This window comes from Lonchura striata, chromosome Z, assembly GCF_050655825.1.
Source record: "Lonchura striata isolate lonStrDom1 chromosome Z, ASM5065582v1, whole genome shotgun sequence".
In the NCBI taxonomy this organism is placed as follows: domain Eukaryota; kingdom Metazoa; phylum Chordata; class Aves; order Passeriformes; family Estrildidae; genus Lonchura; species Lonchura striata.
Genome location: NC_140740.1, coordinates 57,912,549 through 57,926,395, shown reverse-complemented (window position 1 = coordinate 57,926,395; position 13,847 = coordinate 57,912,549). Strand labels below are relative to the sequence as shown.

At 39.7% G+C, this 13,847-nt stretch overlaps 2 long non-coding RNA genes across 2 annotated transcripts; one reads left to right on the top strand and one right to left on the bottom strand.

Annotated features, from left to right (window-relative positions):
- Positions 1-777: 777 nt before the first annotated feature.
- LOC144248315 (uncharacterized) lies at positions 778-13,626 on the bottom strand. The gene is made up of 4 exons (XR_013341695.2): positions 13,513-13,626; positions 10,394-10,517; positions 1,158-1,252; positions 778-962 (listed from the first exon to the last, which is right to left on the bottom strand). It is a non-coding gene; the product is annotated as an uncharacterized LOC144248315 (long non-coding RNA).
- Positions 6,298-7,202, top strand: LOC110472622 (uncharacterized). The gene is made up of 2 exons (XR_002465741.4): positions 6,298-6,438; positions 7,072-7,202. It is a non-coding gene; the product is annotated as an uncharacterized LOC110472622 (long non-coding RNA).
- Positions 13,627-13,847: the final 221 nt, after the last annotated feature.

The following is a 13,847-nucleotide window of genomic DNA, read 5'->3' as shown; positions in this document are numbered from 1 at the left end:
GTCTTTGTAAATCATCATCACTACTAATACTAACTGCTATATTAAAGTATTTCCCAGTTTTATAATAATTTTTGCAATGTAAACAAACTGTCAGCTTTATTTTTTATGTTCACTTGTAGATGATCTTTCTTTTTTTACCCTAATTAATATTGCTGCCTTTCACATCAGGATTTTTTAAATGCAAATCCAATTTGTCAAATTCAAATCTAGTTCCACTAGTCCAAACAGAATTAATTTGTCTTAAAATGTTCTCATTGCCTTGTCTCTTGTAACTATGTCCAAGACAGAAGATTACATGGTACTAAGCTGCAAGCTCTGCTCCATGCAGAATTGAGATTTTTACCACTTTGCAGATGATTCTGCATTGTGCTTTCAATAGCATCACATACCATCCCATTGTTGTGGTGTCCCAGGCCAGCGTTAACCCAGAAAATGGACAACTGAATATACCTGACAAATATTAGATCTCACTTCTTTTGCAAGATCATATCATCCACTCCCTTTCTGCTATCCTAAAGCTTTAACCCCTTCAGTTCGCATACCACTGAATACTATTAGGAGAGGTACATTAAGCAAATGAATGATTTAATAAAGGATAAAAACGTTAATCTAACACTAACAGGAAAGCAAAAAAGTGTTTTATTGCATTCACAAATTATAAATATTATAAATTGTATCATAAATTATTATAAATTTGTATGGGATAATTAGCCAAGAAATAAAGGGGTTATCTAAGTAGCATTGCTTTACAGTGCCTTGACAGAGACACCTGGCTTCATTAAAAGCTATTGTCAAAAATGTCTTGAGGAAAGTAAGAGTTATCCCAAATCTTATAAAATCTGAGCTCATGCTACACAAACCATAGAAGATTTCCTTGATCAGACTCTGCAGAAATCTGCCAGTAAGTAGTTACTCTGTATTATTCCAAATCCACCAAGTGGTATTCCAGACAGAGCTGTCACCTATTCAAGAAGACAAAGGTATTACCAGAGATGACAAAATCAGGGACAGCCAGCCCTGTTTACCGCTCTGCCATCTCTGCCTGCCTACAGTTTTTGAACCTCTCAGGGCTGTTAAAGACATACAGTTGGTTACAGGCATGTCCTTGGCAACTGGGTGATAAGAGTTCAAAATTATTAAAATTTACTTTGTGTCACCTCTCCTCACGTGGCAAGAAACAAGCTCTGCTGCAAAATTGGATTGCTTCTTTGCTCTTCCATGAATGAAAATCCTCTTATGTCTTGGTAGATTCCTAAAAAAATAAAATGCAGCATAATTAAAGGAATGTGTAGGGCAACTCTTCCACTACATCTTCTCTGGTTGCTTCTTTCTTTTTTTTCTCCTTTATCTATTTCCCTTTCTTAGGAGAACTTATTCTCCCCTCCACTTTTTTTTGTAGCCTATTCGAAAAAAATCAGGTGTTTTCTTAGAAACTCTAATCTAAAAACCTTTTAGCTGTTAAAGATTAACCAGTAAAGCATCTGTGAAAATGCAAGCACTTCCCTGACATTTGACTCCATCCTGCCACATTGAGAAACTCCTCTGTTGTAATGCTTCTATAGCTTGTTCACACTTACCAGATTGACCTGAAGGCACGAAAGCAGGCTAATGTGTGCCACATAATGTCGGGAGCTGCAAATGCCCCTAAACATGAACGGGTATAGGACCTGTCTTTCAGTGGCACAGTCTATTGGTGATTTTGATTGTAATTAAGTTTTCTACTGAGTTTTCTGAGAGTGGCTTGGGCACTTTCAGAGTGGAACAGAAAAGGGTTGCATGAGTGCCTGTGCACAGAGGGAAAGGGATGAATACAGCAAATCAGGGCCAGGTAGGGGACATAAAAAGAGCTTTTTAGTAGCTGGGAGTTGGTTGACCCTGCTCAATGTCAGGTGCTCACCAAAACTGCTCTGTCACTAGCCTCCACAACTGAACAGGGGAGAGAAAATAAAAGGCTCAGGGGAAGGGATCACTTACAGGTTACAAAACAGATAGAACTTGGAGATATTAATTAAATGAATTACTAAAAGCATCAAATCTCTATAATGAGAAAATTAAAACCACCTTCCCTTACTCCTCCCTTCTTCCCAGCTCTGTCTCCTTCCCCATAATAATGCAGGGAGACAGGGAATTGGAGTTATATTCAATTCATCACATGTTGTTCCTGTCATTGCTCAGAGAAAAGAGACCCTCTCCTGCTCCACCATGGGGTGTCCTCCATGGGAGATATTTCTCCATTATGAGTTTTTCCCACAGGCTACAGTTCTTCACAATCTGCTCCAGTGTGGGTCCCTTTCCATAGGGTGCAGTCCTTCAAGAAAAGCCTGCTGCAGTGTGGGTTCCCCACAGGGTCACAAGTCCTACCAGGAAACCTGCTCCAACATGGGCTTCTCTCTCCATGGGTGGGCAGGTCCCTGCCAGCACCTGCTCCAGCACAGGCCTCCCACAGGGTCACAGTCTCCTCTCAGGCATCCATCTGCTCCAGTGTGGGTGTCCTCAGGGGCTGCAGATGGATCTCTGCATCCCCAGGGACCTCCACAGGCTGCAGGGCGACAGCTGCCTCACCATGGTCTGCACCACAGGCTGCAGTGGAACCTCAGCTCTGGTGCCTGACGCAGCTCCTGCACTGACCTCGGCGTCTGTGGAGCTGTTCCTCTCTCCTATTCTCACTCTGCTCTTCTCTGAGTGCATTAACACCTGTGCAATAACTTCCTGTTCCTTCTTGATCTGGCCGTGGCCAGCAGTGGATCCATCCTGGAGCCAACTAGGATTGGATCTGTCTGACGTGGGAAGCTTCTTGCAGCTTCTCCTAGGAGCCACTCCTGCTACCAGAACCTGGACACACAAACGCTATACAATGATATATATGTACAGCTGGAAAAACAAAGCTTTGGAATTAGTATTTTAGATCACACAGTATTACTTTACACAAGAAAACTCAATGTCCTGGCATTTTTTAAAAGGTATCCACACATGTTGAATTTGGAGGCCAAATGTGGTTCAGATTTTCAAAACTTTACAACTTTTTCTGAATTTACAGGATTAACAGATATTTTGACATTTCCTGTATACAATTTGATGAAATGCAATTTCCAATGTCATTGAGAAGTATCCACTTGGCATTTTGCATAGTCCTCTTTTAGTGATATCAAAATATTTATTTATATGTCATAATAAAATAATGGTAGAAATAATTTCATAATTTAGATTTAATTATTTGTGTCTGGAAGCTTCTGAATCCCCTAGCAAAGACAAAGACCAGATATCTAAGAACAAGAAGTAACCCAACTGATAATCAAAAAGAGTGGGAGAAAGGAAGTGTCCTTGGTTTTTCTCATTTATGTATTTTTAACTTTTTTTTTTGTTGCTGTGGTTGTTGTAACATTAACTTCTATATGTAAGGATAACTTCCTTCAGTATTCTCTGCAATTTGAAGAATCTTAGACCAGAAGATTAGCGGTCATTTCCTGACAAAGGTCATTAATTCTTGTACGGCTTCATATATCAAAGTATTGCCACCAGAAAAAACCAAAAGTGCTTGAAGGTAACTTCTTCTCCTCATCTTAAGTATCTGACAAAGAGACAAGCTGCCTTAAGAATGGAAAGAGTGACTAGAAAGCAACAGTAAGCAATAGTCCTTATATTATATCTACCAAGAAGCATTTCAGCTGCATTCAAGAACGTAAAATGTCTCCGAAAATCTTGACCTAAGTATAGAATTTCCATTTTGTTCTCTTACTGCATCTCTCAATAGAAAAGGTGAGCACAACAAATGTAATAAATATAATACCTCAACTGTAGTAAGTCTCTCTATGAAACAAGAGTTGTCAGGAAGGGAAAAGATTAAAGAGGAGGCTTCAAAATATTCTTTAGAAATACCTGAGAAGCCATGTCAGAATCACAGAAATTACAAGTAGCATCAGTTATTAGTTTTCTGCTATCCAGTTTAAGAGAAATATTTAACTTCTAGAAGTACTGATTTTTTCCTATGCGCTGTCTAGAAATCATAATTTTTGAGTTTGTGGGTGTCACATGCACAGAGAAAATAGTACCTCAAGGTGTAGAACTGGTCTATGAATGTAGGACTTGCAAACTTCCCTGAAGATTTAGCCCCCAAAATGTCTCCATATGGAAAACATCAGACTGTGTATTATTCCATAACAGTCCCTAGACTGATGCAGAGATAACAATCAAGGAAGTGCAGCTTTCTTGGAAATGTTGAGATTTTAAAATAAGATTCAATTGCAAACAGTTGCATTATGCTCAGCCAGTCTCTGTTTGAAGTGTTCTTGTAGCCCATTGCTTTGCCTGTGGCTTACTCTAGAATGGGTGTAAAGGCATGTCAAAGTGGGTGGAGGTATGAAAACAAGCACCCTTAAAAGGACTTCTCCAGAAAAAATTCTTTGCTGTGAGGTTGCTGAGGTACTGGAACAGGTTGCCCAGAGGAGTTGTGGATGCCCCATCCCTGGTAGTGTCAAAGCCATGTTGGAGCTGAGAAACCTTGTCTAGTGGGAAGTGTCCTGCACATGACAGGGGGGTTGGAGCTAGATGATCTTTATGGTCTCTTCAAACCCAAGCCACTCTATGATCTTTTTTCTCAGCTCCCACCCACAGCTAAAAATGAAATAATTCTCTGCCATTTGATATGAAGCCACATTCCCACTTTCACATTTTACTGTAGCTCTATTTAACCATAGTAAAGAAGGAGTAGGAGGAGAGCAATAAATACAGCACTACACTGAAGCTGTAGTACTGTATTTATTTATTTAAGACATTATTTATTTATTTATTCATTTGTTTGTTTATTTATTTAAAGCATAATGGTGCCTTGTGCAGGTGCTTAACATGTCCCCAGAGGCAACTGTGAAAAATGTCAGAAGTCTGCCTGGGAAAAGGTTCTTAGCATCAATATAGGCCTGAGATATATCCTGTAACAAAAATATGCCCTCATGCATTTTAAGTCTATTTTAAGTCTCTTGCTGACAAGTAGAATTGCTTAGCTAGAATATAGTGGTCTTTTTTTATTTTTTTTTTTTTTTTTTTTGGAAGAAACCATTTGGTTTCTGAGACTGTATGTTTCACTAGTTTGGTTGGTTTTCTTTCTTCAGTACTGAATTTAGGCTCCAGAATGTCTTTTTCTGGGCATGTACCTATTGATATATTTAAGCCTAGATGCTCACTGTTTGAAACTCTGCTTCCCTCATTTAAACAGAAATGTTTCAAGTGCCATTTATGGTGAATGGAATGGAGTAAAGGAACTTCAAGCACTTTGTAATAAAAACAGACTACTTAGCCCATCTCTGCAAGCATGTCACAACTCTGCCTGTTAGTAGTGTCTCCTTAAAAGATATTCTCATGGGTGTCTTGAAGATCAAGGATAATAATGGCAATGTAAATGAATCTGTTGGCCTGCAAAGGGGTATACAGGGTTTTTTCTTGAGCTGATAATAAAGTCAGGCCAGTAAAATCCCCAAAGTGGATTGATGCACAGACAAATAACACAGGCAACAGGCACAGCACAGGCAACTGTTTGATAACCTTATGGGGCCAGCTCCTTTCTTGTTACCTCTCTTCCTGACATGGTGCTTATTAAGTACAGTTCAGCTATGTCAGGCTAGTCAGACTGAAAAGAGTTTACTTAGTCCTTGAGGAAGGCTTTAGTTCTGGGTTTATTGTTGCTGTGGTTACAGACACTTGAGCTGGGAAGAATAAAAGGAGTTCAGATATGTTTATATGAACTCTTATGACATGCATATGTAAATGCATATCCTTTAGAAGGAGTACTTTAATCACAATAGGAATGCATATGTTGATGTGCTGGCTGCATTGTGGTGTATGAGTTTTTTCTTATGAAAATATCAGATTTGATTGTAAAGGTTAAAGAAAAGCAGGATAAAACAACAAATGTAGGAATAAACGTTTCTGTAATATTGTCTTCTACCCCATGGAGTAAAAGATAATGAGGTCTATGTATGGCTGCATTAGCTGGTCAGGAGTGTGTAGCCAGGATCAGAATCTTTTGTTTGAAGAAGGCTAGAGATAGTTTTATGTAGCGTGAATGTTGAGTATATCTTAGATATTTGAGCATGTGGTTTTATTTTCCCTTTGTTTTGTTGAGGTCTTAAAACTCTCTGTTACCCTTTGGAGAATGTCCAAAAGGCACTAAAGAGAGAAGACACAAGAAAGGACATACTTGATGCCTACTTCTATGGCATGACCTCGGTGCCAAAGAGGAAGGAGAAGACCATGGGCAGAATAGAGCATGAAAGAGTTTTTGTTTGGGTAACAACAGTGTGAGGTGAAATCTTTTCTTCTCCAGCCAGAGTTTTGTTGTACGCATTTTCTGTATTTGCTGTTTTCCCTGCACAGCTTCAGCTCATTATTTGAAGGGACTGAAAACTGTAACTTGTCCTAGCACCAGATCTCTCTAAGATGCTTCAGGTAAGTCCTTATAAGATCTTACCAGGCAGTTTGTCTAACTGTTCTGATCAGTGTCTTCCTCAGTCCAAAGAGAAACATGAATGCCCTGCCCACTGAGGGTGGCATTTGGTGCTCTCTCACTCTCCAGACTAAAACAGATCTATGACTCCTCCAGCATTTTCTTCATGAGTGCTACTGCTACTTTGCAGCACACCTGAACGTGCACTGAAAGATGGTGACTTTTTAAATGTTTGTGACTCTTAATAAGTTGTGGATGTAACTGCAGGCTTGCACAATGCATACTTTCATAAAGGAAAGCCATTGGGTGTCCACATTTCTGCATCATAAGAAAAGATATCCATTATGCCTTTTGCAGCACTGCTAGAAAAACAAATACATGACTGGAGATTTCTTTTCTTGTTTGTTTGGGCGCATTTTTTGTTTTGTTTTAGTTGGAGCTGTTTTGTTGGCTTTACTTTGTTGGTTTTGCTTTGTTGTTTATTTTTTCCGCTTCATTTCAAAAGCCTATTTTAAAATGCCTGACCTGTGCTAGTCTTACACATATGGGTCACCACAGAGGTGTCATTAACTATGAAATATAACAAGATTCCTGTTTGATTGATTAGTAATTATCTTATGCAATTTCTTTTTCAGGAATTGTCCGACAGGCATGTTGCCAATGAAGATGCTCAGTTTCAATACCAACCTGTTTGTGTGTGGAATGCAGCTATGACAAGACAGTACAAACTACATGCCACACAATTAAAGATCTGTTGCAATTCCCAGCCTATTCTTCTTAGCATTTTCTCCAAAAATTAAACTAAATTAGCAAGTTCTTACATTAGATAAACTAGTTGCTTCTAAATTTATTGGAACCATAATTTAGAAAGTGTCAGTACTTATTTTAATCCACTTGAAACATATCTTGCCTATGGCTCCTTTCCTGAGTGTCTCAAACAGCATGTCTGTCTCACAACTATTTTCCCATGGTTTACCTTGTATTGACCATTAGTAGCTATATCTTCATTTTCAAAGTAACTTCTTAATCTCTGGCCTGTTTACCAAGCACAGGTGACATAACTGTCACGGGAAGAATTGGAACAAAAACAACCTTATTTGTTTAAAATCAGACAGGGACTCCAAGCAGGCACAATTGTAATATATTCCCAGAAATGTGTTGAGTACCTCTTTCCCTTGATTATACATTTCTTTACTTTTATTTTCCTGCTTTTCTTCCCAATCCCATCTGCAGGATGTTTTTATAAAAATAAATAAATGAAAATCCATTAAAGGATTATGTTTCAACAATGTATTGTTAGGTGCATGTAATATGATCAAGAATCAATTTTAGGAAGTAACTTCTTGGTATAATTTTACTGTACTTTTGTATTCCTTGAGTAATGTCCTATCTTTCAAGGCGTATTTTTATATATTGTTATATTATTATTATTAATTATATTATTATATATTATATAATATATATTATATATTATTTTATATATTATACATTATTATATATTAATATATTTGTTATAATTAATCATAAAGTTCCCTTTTCTAGTCTTTCATTTTTCTTCATATCTCAGAGATTGGCAGAGATAGGGTAGAAAAACTGTTTCACTGTTAGGAAAGTTATGCAATTTAGTGGCTGTTAATGGGAGTCTTTGTGGATGCTGGCATAAGAAATACGAGAAAGGACAGGAGAAAAAAGTAGATGGTTGGTTTTGGAACAGGGAGAGGTGAGCTTCCTCAGAAATTTTTTAGATTTCTCTTTCTCACTGTGACACTCAGTTGCCTTACAAATTATGTCCTGAGCCTTGCTGGTCTGAGTATGAAACAAACAAAATAACTCAAGGGCTTTGATTTGAAGGTCAGTTCTCATTCCTTCACCCAGGTGTACCATCTTTGTAATGCATTCTCACAGCAAAATGTCTGCAGTCTGGCAAAATTAGTTGAAGCTTTTGCATGGACACTGAACATAGCAGAGAGAGAACTGTTTAACAGCATCCCTGTCCCTCCAGTCAAGGAACATGGCAGCCTATGAGCTTCTAGAGTATGATGATTCAATAGTGAAGAACTAGCATATTTATACATCTGTATCACCACATGCTGCTTGGATAAAGAGACTGTCTCCTTCAGGTTCAAAGTGCAAACCAGCAGATACTCAAGCCTACACCAAAGATCTTATTTGTTCTTACCCTTGCAGATATTGTGCAGCACAGGGCATGTGGAGATGATGCAGACAGCCAAATCTTCATTAGCACCAAAGAGTTTCCATAGGCTATATTGGTTTATCTTTTCTTGCTTCATTAACTTGCTTGTTTCTGAAATCACTTTTAATCAGGTAAAATCCTTGTTGATTATTTTTTGTTTTGTTTTGTTTTGTTTTGTTTTGTTTTGTTTGTTTGTTTGTTTTTTTTAATGATACATGTTAGAATCCTTTTGGGGTCATGGAGTTCCTACTTTCTAAAAAGAGCCTGTGTTTCCAGACATGTTTATGGACCCAGCTGATGGAAAAGGCTGTGAATACAGCATGCTGTTCTGGCCCAGGAGCAGCAAAAAGTTCTATAGCCCTCTGGAATCCTAAAAAGACTGCTGCTTCCTTTAGCTTTGTCTGTGTGAGTTCCTGCAGGATAATACTTTAGCTTCCATCACATCAGTAACACATACAGGTAGAATTTGACTTATGAAAGATTTAAAATGGTAGATAGCATCCAAATTAGAATTCTCAGCTGTGAAAAGCTGTAAGATGTAGGCTCCAGAACAGCCACTGTCCAGCTCTTCTTTCCATATACATTTTTCAGACATGGGGCAGATTAAAATGAAAAATCTGCCGATGCAAGGTTATGATTTTTGGAAACAGGCTGGCCAGGTGTACTTTGGTTTTCTCACTATGTTTACTCAGACTTCTTTGGCTGACTGCAATGCACTTTTTGTGGGTGATTTAATTTTCCTTCCTGGTATAGACTGAGTTGCAATCAGCCTGCATTCAAGCAATACACTCTGAGGAGATGAGTCACTACCAGTTTTCATTTGAGAAGCTCAGTGTGTATATAGTAAAGTGCATTATATATGTGTGTATGCATTATAAGTTTATTTGTATACACAGTATATTCTACATGAGTTTACTATCTACACTATGCAGAAAGTTTAAATTATACATATATAGTAGAATATTTATATTACATATGTATATTATATACATATATGTATAGAAATATAATAATGTAATGTAATGTAATAGAATATAATGTAATTATAATATAATAGAATATAATGTAATTATAATATAATATAATATAATATAATATAATATAATATAATATAATACTACATACATATACATATATACAGTTTATTTGTATATACAGTATATTCTACATGTGTTTACTATATTCATTACGCAGAAAGCTTAAATTATACATATATAGTAGGATATATATATTACATATGTATATTATATATGTATGACACCATGACACTGCTTCTGTTAAACATCCCCTTTAATGACATTTTTCATATACTTAAGATTATTTCTTATACTTGTGCAATAGTCATTATTCACCCTACCTTTTTGGCCCCTTCTTCCTTAACTCCTGCCCAGCATCAGTCTCAGAGGCAGAACAACTTTCTATGGACCTAATGGTTTTAATATTGTTACTTGAGATAGTTGGGTTTACATGGAAAGTTCTCTTCTGAATAGCTTGGTCATATTTGCAAGAGTTCATCAAATTCACTATTGTTCAAATGCCAAAACTGGAACCCAACATGTAGGTCAACACACAGCTATTGAAACAGGCTGACTTGACAATAGCTGAATACACTGTGGCGTGTTTGTGGTGTCAAGAAGACACGCAAACCCAGCAGTGACTACTCACTTCTGTACACTCACCTGCAGTCTGTGTCCCCAGACAGAGGGGGAAACCTCCCTCAGCTCATCCAGAGAGATATGAGCAGGACTGAGTCATGTTCTCACCTTGTCCCATAGAAAAGTTGATGATACATGTCTGAGGAAGAATTCCTTTGTGGTGTGGAAACTGCTTCTGGAAAGTCACTGCCAGCATTACACCAGGGGTGGTCCATAGTGTTCTGGAAGAGACCTAGGCAGAAAAATTACCAGAAAGCCTCAGCTAAATGAAAGGCACTGTTCTGGCTCAGAGGATTAGAAGAAGCAGTATTTTCTGCAACAATCAGTAAGAAAACTCTGAAAGTAACTCCAATGGGAAAATGAGAAGGGGCATAGAGGGCCCTTCTTTTGTCAATCCAGCTGCCCAACACACTGCTGTGACAGCTGTGGGAGACTGGCCACTTGCAGCAGAACCTTCCTCGGACAGGTTTGGCAGTTGTGACTCAGAACACTAGTGCAAGTACAGGCAAACCAGGTGTTCTCCAGAAGAGTAAAGCTTGCAAACAAAATCTGGGTTACCCTGGCATCTCTTCAAGATTGGTGTGCAGATACCTGTTGGTGTTCTTGGTATGACTACCTTGTACTGTGTCAGTAAAAGCACCTAACACTGTTGCTGGACTAGAGAGTGGTTCATGTGATTCTCCTGCTAATGAGCTGTTCAAGGCTTCAAATACAGCTCTAGAGAGCACTTATCTCTAAAAGACTCTTAAACATATTGGCTACTTGCATTCTAGTAAGGTAAAAAAAATAAGGTAAAGCACTGACTATCACTATTCACGGCAAGCACAGTTCTTCATCCATTATACACTAGTAGTTAAGTCTTTAGCATCTTGTAAAGTCCATTGGGCCATCTCCGGTGTCTATGTTTATCTCCTGTCCCATTCTTGGATGGGGCATGTAGAGAACTTAAAAGATTACTTAAATTTACAGTAAATATCATGTGCAGCTCTAACATGCTAAGAACTGAGAAAACCTGTCAGCTGCTATCTCCCTCTTTTACAATGTAAATGTCTCTGACTTGCTCTGTGTCTCAGTTTTCTTTGTGTAGGGCACAGCTGTCTCCTTTATGCTGCCTTTTTCCTGATGCATGTTAATGATTTACCTGCCCTGAACAGGTCAACCATTATTTCTGTCCTGTCACAGCCCTCACAGACTTGCCTACTGGTTCAAATTGCCTTTGCTCCTAAAATGCATGGAAAGCAAGGACTTAATGTATTGGCTCCAAAGATGGAAAAGCTGTTGATGCTAACACTGTTGGCATCAAATGTGTTAGAGCTGTTAGTTAGCATCTGGTTATTGTTTTTTGGCTTGGTTTTCTTTTTTTCATGAATGACAACAGCTGCATATTTTTGAAACCTATAGGTAACCTACTTCTTATTGCTATGCACCCCAGTGTCACATTTTTTTTCAGCCAAGGCAGCCCTATCAGGCATGGCAAAACAGATTTTGCAACACGGGAGGAATATTAGTTGCTGGCTAAACCACATCCCTCTGGAAAAAGTCAAGACTTACTACCCTTGAGGCTCCCAAGGACTCTGCCTGGGCAGGGATATGGTGGTTCCTAAGGTATATTTGTGGTTTTTCTTGCCCAATCTTTTAGGGAAAAAAAAAAAAAAAAAAAAAAAAAAAAAAAAAAAAGTGGTGAACCAAGAAATAAAAAATGGTTCTAACTTCTGAATACTGAAGCGAAAAGGGAATGATAAAATTTTGTTATGCTGGTTTTCCCATCCTCGGTGAGACATACAGTATTGCTCAATGGTTTATCATATTTTGACATATCCCTTTTGGCCAAACCCAATAATCTTATTAAGACGCTCTTTCAAAAGCCCAGGGATTTCATCATCTGTCATAATCCTAACAATTCCAATAGAAGCATGAAGCAAATCCTAAAGGACAAGATCCTCTTTGTACTCCCCACCCTAATCAATGAAGTTATGAAGCTTCTGTGAGATCTCTGCTACAAGCTATGTTTTCCACATCCCACCATCTATTTGTCAGCCTTTTATAATGTTTCCACACTTTTAACAAGCTTTCTGTGCTGGTTCTGCCTCTTGTTATCACAAACTTCAGGTTTGAGGTTTGAGCTTGTTGCTGTCCTCCAACTCAGAGATTCCTTATGCATCTCTGCATTGACATTGGCCATGTATTCATTTCACAGTGTTAGCTCACAGACCTTTCATCTTGTGCATTTCTGTACATCATCAGAGTTTGCCTGTTTTCTTCAAGTTGCCTTCATATCCTCTCCCTACTCCTTGTTTATGCAGTCTTTTGACTTAAGCAATCATCCATCTCTATGCTAACCATCTCAAAAAGCTGTTATTTCTAGACTTCCATGGACTTAAGTGATATATCAACTAAAATGGAGCACCTGTTTACACACTAAAAAATCCTGGTTACCTTTCTTTGTGCCCCATACTTCTCTAGAGGGGAGTCACTGGGGATGGTTACTGTCATCCTGAATATCCTCTAAGAGAGGAGTGGTGCATTTTTGGGGGTGGGAGTGTTCCCTAAAGCAGTGAGCCAAAGCTGACTGGTTGTGTTTTATTTTTAAAAAAATAAATCTTTACACTTTCCTGGTGTTGCCTTGGGTGATACTTAGTTGCCACAATTCCAAAGCAGCACCAAGAAGCCATGTTGCCGTTTTCCCTCCTCCATTGCTAGTGAGATTGAGATCTAGGGACATCTGGAGAACCCCTTAACAGCACACCAGTGGGTATCACAATAGTTAGAAAACCAGCTGACATAGGACCACCAAACAGTTTAGCTTGTAAGAAACCTTGAAGAGCACCTATTTCCAATGACCCTGCTGTGGGGAAGGACATTTTTCCCTAGACAAAGTTGTTCAGAAGCCCTCTCCAGGCTGGCCTTGAACACTGCCAGAGATGGGACATCCACAACTTTTCTAGGCAACCCGTTCCAGTGTCTCAACACCCTCACAATGGAGAACTTCTTCCTAATACCCAATCTAAACCCATCCTCTTTCAGTTCAAAGCCATTCCCCCCATGTCATATCACTACATGCCGTTGTTAAAAGTCCCTCCCCATCTTTCCTACGGCCGCCTTGAGGCACTAAAAGGTACTATGAGGTCTTCGCGAAGACTTCTCTTCAGGCTGAGCAGCCCCAACTCCCTCTGCTTTTGCTTACAGGGAAAGTGCTCCAACCCTCGGATCGCACTTATGGCCTTCACCTTCTCGCTGTCGAAGGTCGATAACACTCAGCCCGGGCTCCCGGTGGAGAGAGCGGCGCAGGGCGGCGGGGGCAATGGAAGGCGGTGCGGAGCGGTGCGGTGCGGTGCAGGGCGGGGCGGGGAGGTGCGGAGCGGAGCGGAGCGGTGCGGGGCGGGGCGGGGCGGTGCGGAGCGGTGCGGGGCGGGGCGGTGCGGTGCGGTGCGGGGCGGTGCGGAGCGGTGCGGGGCGGTGCGGGGCGGTGCGGGGCGGTGCGGAGCGGTGCGGGGCGGGGCGGTGCGGAGCGGGGCGGTGCGGTGCGGGGCGGGGCGGTGCGGTGCGGGGCGGGGCGGGGCGG